General features: G+C 36.8%; 1 long non-coding RNA gene across 1 annotated transcript in view; it reads right to left on the bottom strand.

The window, feature by feature from the left end:
* Positions 1–1,208: 1,208 nt before the first annotated feature.
* The window catches only part of LOC134731762 (uncharacterized), a 41,664-nt gene continuing 36,441 nt past the window's right edge, over positions 1,209–6,431 (bottom strand). The window contains exon 3 of the long non-coding RNA XR_010114353.1: positions 1,209–1,501. This is a non-coding gene — a long non-coding RNA (uncharacterized lncRNA). The remainder of the gene's footprint in view (positions 1,502–6,431) is intronic.

The raw sequence follows: 6,431 nt of genomic DNA, 5'->3' as shown, positions 1-6,431 counted from the left end.
CAGAACACAGGTCTGCATCTGTTTGGCATACTCTGTGTCTAAATTTATGCATAGTCACAAAGAACTGTTTTCTTACACTACCTGCTTGGTTGATCACCAGAAGAGGGAAGTCCTTTTGAAATACATTTTTTTTTTTTTTTTTTTTTTTTTTGAGACGGAGTCTCACTCTGTTGCCCAGGCTGGAGTGCAATGGCCTGATCTTGGCTCACTGCAACTTCCGCCTCCTGGGTTCAAGCGATTCTCCTGCCTCAGCCTCCTGAGTAGCTGGAATTACAGGCACCCGCCACTATGCCCAGCTAATTTTTGTATTTTTTAGTAGAGATGGGGTTTCACCATGTTGCCCAGGCTGGTCTCGAACTCCTGACCTCAGGTGATCCACACACCTCAGCCTCCCGAAGTGCTGGGATCACAGGCATAAACTACCATGCCTGGCCCTGAATCACATTTTACTCCATGCTCAAAGACAAGGAAAAATTATCTAAGTTGGTCAGATTTGAGACTACTTTTAAATTACATTTTATAGATGGTGGAATCAAGTCTGTATAGGCCAAAAACAGAGCAGTTTCTATGGAAGTTCGAGAAGTGGTAGCCCCTGAAGACTTTGTCCCATTAAAGGAGAAAATTCAATGACCAAGATTTTGGCTCTATTGTTGCAGGATCCAGGAGGACAAGAGACGTCTCGGGTTAAAACAGGAGAACCTTTTATTGAGTGCGCTAAGGCCCAGCAGACTCACGTCCAAAGACTGGGCCCAGAACAGAAAGACAGCATTTGACTTTTATATACACTTCACAAAAGGGGGTCGGCTAGCTTGAAGCAAGTTTACAGTGGTGTGAAAGCAGGGATACAGAGGCAGGACAAAGACAGTTAATCAAATTGTAACAGGTGTATAACTTAGGATTGCACATAACCATTGCTATGCAACCCAGATGTGTTATCTAGGTTTGCCTAGGCACGGGCTTATCCCATAACCTTCACTATGGTGCCCACGCAGCTGTAGTTCAGGCCTACTCAGGCTTCTCATGACCTTCATTGTACTTCTTAGATAAAACAATACTTGAAGTCACTAGTTACAGAGAACAGGAATCTATAAACTCATTCCGTAAAACAAAGGAAAGGAAAATTTGGTTTTTCTTCTCCCTGTGTTGAGGGTATGCTGGGAGAGTCTCTCAGAGCACATTAGATAATATTAGCAAGACTTTTCCTGGGTCTAGGCTGTGCCTGTTGCTGCCTCTGGGACAAGTTAGCCTAATATGGGAAAACTTATTTCTCTTTCTTTTTAATTTTATTTTTCTTTAATTTCCCGCCTCACTAGGACAAATGGAGAGAACAGGTCTCATAAGTATTTGATTGTACAAAACATAGCAGCATATCTAACATTTAAAATAAAGTATGCTTTCGCTTAGTGTCTTGACATTCCACTTTAGAGTGCATGGTAAACGCAGAGTAGAATGCTTCTTTGTTGTGTTTTAGTTGTATTGTATGTATACTTCCCTTGGGGACCTTACAGGGAAGAATAACAGTTTGTGGATAAAAATGAGATGTTCACAAGTTTCCTGGACAAAAAGTCATTACAATATTACACTGTAATAAACCCCACTATTGTTATTATGTAAACAAGGTAGATCTTCTTGGTGATCCAGAGTGATCGATTTGTCTGTTGTGGAGGAAGGATGTACCTCTGATCAATGAATACCCTGGCTGTGGTGCCTGCATGTTTACTGAGTCCTTGGGAAGGGGAAAGGAAAGGTTTCCCTCTCTCTTACCAGAGCTCTCCCAAGTCCTGGCCAAAGAGAAGAAAAACAACAATCATAGGTCTGGCCACATGGATTCCACAGCTTAACTAAAATACAGCAAGTTTGTCCAAAGTTAGTTTTCATTTAAAAGCATGCAAGAATTATTTTATTTTTTGTGGATATTCAGAAAAACTAAACATTATTTAATCCACATTCAGATAGCTCCTAATATAGCAAAGTGAAAAATAAAGAATTTTAAGTTGAGCTGTTTGTCATTAACCATGCAGCTTTACTGGGGCAATGCCCTATTCTTAAATAGTTTTAGTCACTATGAATCTTGGCTGGCCATTTCAAGCACTGAGTCATTGCCTCTTCTAAGCAACCATTTATCTAGAAACAACTCAGTTTATTTCAAAATCGATTCTCTGTGGAAAATGACTTCCAAACAGAATTTGATGTATTCTCCTCAAGCACGGAATGAAAAGAATTCTGAGATCATCTTAGACTATGGCTCTGCACTAACTCATTCAAGACATTCTTTACCAAGAACAGTGAATGGGAATCCATTCAGGAAACTTGCTGGAATTCTAGTATAAAAGGAAAAAAAACAATCAACATTTGTGAAAAAACTACTCATTAACTTCTGCATACTTCAGGCTCAGTTTTCTCAAGAAAAAAAAAAAGACGAAAAAGAAAACTTCTAATAAATGCTTGATCACAAACAGAAAACAGCTTATCCAGCTTTCATTATGTATAATTCTTACAGTCCTCCATTTCTTAGGACAATAAATTAAAGAAGCTTCTTGTGTACTCATCTGTTGAGATAAGATTTATGCCATTGAGTTAAGGACATTTCAGCCTTTGTTTAGACAACTACCATGGCATAGCTTCAAGTATGCTTTAAAAAAACCTTTTTATTTAGAAAGATTTTTATAAAGTTACAAATATATAAGAACGAACATAGTACAAATAGTACCAGGTTCAACTATCGTTACTATTTCAAGTCATTTTCTTGGTCATTCGTGTCCCATATCCATGTGTGTATGTGTATTTGTGTAGAAGTGTAGGTGTATGTGTGTGTATTTATATACACAATATTTTTGTGATTAGAGAAGAAATTGCCTTTATTAATTCTCTGCATAACCTAAGTGCAATTCTAAATTCAGTAAATTTATCACTGAAATAACACTTTTAACTCATTTAACATCTATATCCCGGTTTTGCCAGTTGACTCAATAGTGCCCTAAATAGCATTCACCCTCTCCAGTACAGGATCCAGTCTAGGATGAGACATTGTGGTTAGTTGTCATTTATCTTTAGACTCAATATATACAGAACATTCACATAGTCTTCCTTTGTATTTTTTGACAATATTTTTGAAAAACGTCTTTTAAAAATATTAAAAGTGTTATTTCATGTTTCTCTGATGAGTCCTCATATTCATCTCAGGTTACGCGTTTCCAGACACAACACCATGTAAGTTTGTGTCATTCTTAGCTTTCACATCTGGAGATGTCAACCAGATACTAGATACCCATCTGCTTTTCATTGCTGATTTTAATTTTAATTACCTTGTCAAAGAGTTGTTGATTTCTTCACTGATAATTAAAACTTTTTCTCTTGCAACCAGTAAGTCTGATATAGATACTTCAAGATAATACAGCCATGGATGGTCTAATGACATTTCAGTCAATAATGGATTGCATATACTAACAGGGTTCTATAATATTATAATACCATCCTTTGACTGTGCCTTTTCTGTGTTTAGATACACAAATACTTACCATTGTATTACAAATGCCTACAGTATTCGGACAGTAATATACTGCACAGATTTGTAACCTAGGATCAGTAGGCTGTACCATACAGGCCAGGTGTGTAATAGGCTATAACATCTAAATATGTGTAAATACACTCTGTGATATTCACACAACAAAATTGCCCAAGATGCATTTCTCAGAATGTATTCCTGTCATTAAGTGAGGCCTGATGGCACAAATACCCTGCTCCTCATCAAAATGTAACAACAATTGATTCATGCTACTGTCAGTCTTTACTGTGATCATTGCAAAGTGCTTATTTATTTTCCACCTCCAAAACTCCCTCCATGTTCACCAAGAGACTTGCCATTCTTTACCACTTATTTCACCATTTTTAGTAACATGGACATAGAATTTATTTTCAGTGGTTAATATTTCATTACTATACTGAATCCCTTGGGTACTCAAATTACCCTTCAAGCTAGCTTCTGAATTCTTGTTACATACCATAATTAAGTTTTTGTGTACTTTTTGGCATAACATGTTCTAGGATTCTCTTATGTCTACTCTTTTCCAGCTCTGGAATCAGCTATTTATTTACTTAAATAGACTAGGTTATAATTAGTGTAGGATGGTACTAGAAATAAAGACTTTGGTGTAAGGTATGTTCATTTAGAATTTTTTCTAGAACGTTTTAGCAGACAGAGTTAAGAAATAATACATACATATACATAGATACATATGCAGCTGCACCTACATATACCAAAACACACATACATATGAACATATGCATGCATATACTTATTTTACAAATATGTTTCCACCAATATTGTCAATTTCCATCCATCTCTGCAGGTTTCTTTTCTGCCTCCCTTCTTCTATATTTGTATGTTTCTCTTTCACAGTGAGAATCCACATTTGACAATGTTATAAAATACCTAAAGTGTTTCAGAATTGATCTGTACATAGTCCTACTTCAAAAAATACCCCAATCTGCTAAAAAGTGTTCTCTTCAACATGGCCCAAGACTGAGAGCACATAGTTAAATTTTGTGTTCATATATTACTTGAATTATTGCTTTCCTTTTCCCCTTCAGTAGTATTATAATTTTAATTTGAAGCACAGTTGAGCTTACTTGCTTCTGTTTGCTTTCAATTTTACTTTTTATTCTCTCCTTTCCATCCTTGTTGATTTAATTTTATTTTTCAAACATATAGAATATTTACATGCTCCCATCACCAAAACTGCATGAAAAATATACTCAGAAAAGTGCTCCTTTCTAAATATACTCCAGCCTATTTCCTTATAACTTATGCAGGTGACTCTATCAGTATAATTTGATCAACAATGCAGAGCCACTATATATTAGGATTTGGCCTTATATAATTGTGGGGGCTGATTAAATTATCTGTTTGAAGGCTAATGTTTCTGTTAGCTGCTCTACGCTGAAGTTCACAGGCCACGCTGTAAAAAAGGCAAGGAAGATATAAAATGGTGAAAACATGGAAAATCTAACATCTGTGAGGCTGAGTGGTAACCCATACAGATGTAACAGAATCTCGATCCATGACAGGGTGGCCTGCATTGGTGTCCTTCATCACGAAGCTAAACTTCTACTGGACACAGGGCTGGAAAAGCTGAAGCAGAGGATCTTCAGAACTTGGAGGAGCATTGCCCTAGTTACTGCCCCCATGTCAATCAGAAGCAGCATGTAAGTGACAACAGGCATGATCTGCAACAGTGTCAGGCCCTGAGCTGACCTCGCAAGCATAAAAAGAATATAGCTGCTTTTACTGCCGCCTTCTGATACTGGGGAAAGTCTTTGTGACTCAACATGAACTCCAACCACGTATGGAAGGGAATTCTGAGAAATGTAGTCCCAATTTAGCTAACATGACACAATATAAATCTACCACAATTTATGACTTGTCAACTTGGCATCCATATATATTATATATATATAATATTATATATAACTTCATATAGAACTATAGTAAAAGAATATATAATTTTGCATAAATTAATGTAGCTACCACTTCTATGGCAAAAATATATGCAAAACTCTCCGTACAATATTGAAACTATCCACCTTTGAGTGATGTTAATTTCCTTTCTAGAAAGGTGACATCTCCCTTTTGACATCCTAGGACTTTCATACTAAAATATAAGGTGAATTACTATAACACATAATATTTTAGATGACAAGGGAATGACAGAAATGAAAAGAATAAAAATAGTATATGCACAAATATATCAAATAAATAGTTATAACTATTAGAGTCCTTGTCTGTGGCTGGACAAGTGGCTGTAGTTGGTGTTGATAACTACCTTTTCCCACAACCCATTCCATATTCTCTCTATTCTCAGGAAGCTTCTCTTTGGGTCATGGTTTTTGATGGATGGAGTTAGCCAAGTTTTCATTGTTGAAAAATCCTTTTGGTATTGGGTCGTTCTGCTTTTCCTCTGATTTAAATCACAAACTGTTGGACTACTAAGAACTTCCCTGGCATCTCTTGAATTCCAAACATATATCTTCTTATCCTCATTGTGTAAATTCAACCCAATTACCACCTAATAATCAGACCAACCACTCTAGACAGAATAAATAACCCCCTTCTTTGCCTTTTGAGATTCAGTAGCATAAGCAGCCAAATTGGACAGGTGGCAGTCTCAGCTCCCAGCATAATGGAGCGACTGTTGGGTGTCCTGTGTAAGTGTTTTTTCTTGGGAACCAAGACTTCAAGACCAACAGAACCCAAAGTTGCTGAACGGGAAGCCAAATATTGACAGTGGATAAATAGTGACACAAAAGACATTCTCATTTCTACCCCTTGACACCCAGACTTCAAACCTTTACTGTGAAAGAAGGAGTGCAATATATTGGTCACTCATTTAGAAATTTCCAGTGGACATAGCAAGGTCCTACATTGACTTCAC

This window comes from Symphalangus syndactylus, chromosome 1, assembly GCF_028878055.3.
Source record: "Symphalangus syndactylus isolate Jambi chromosome 1, NHGRI_mSymSyn1-v2.1_pri, whole genome shotgun sequence".
Taxonomy (NCBI): Eukaryota; Metazoa; Chordata; class Mammalia; order Primates; family Hylobatidae; genus Symphalangus; species Symphalangus syndactylus.
This window is presented reverse-complemented; position numbering and strand designations above follow the sequence as displayed.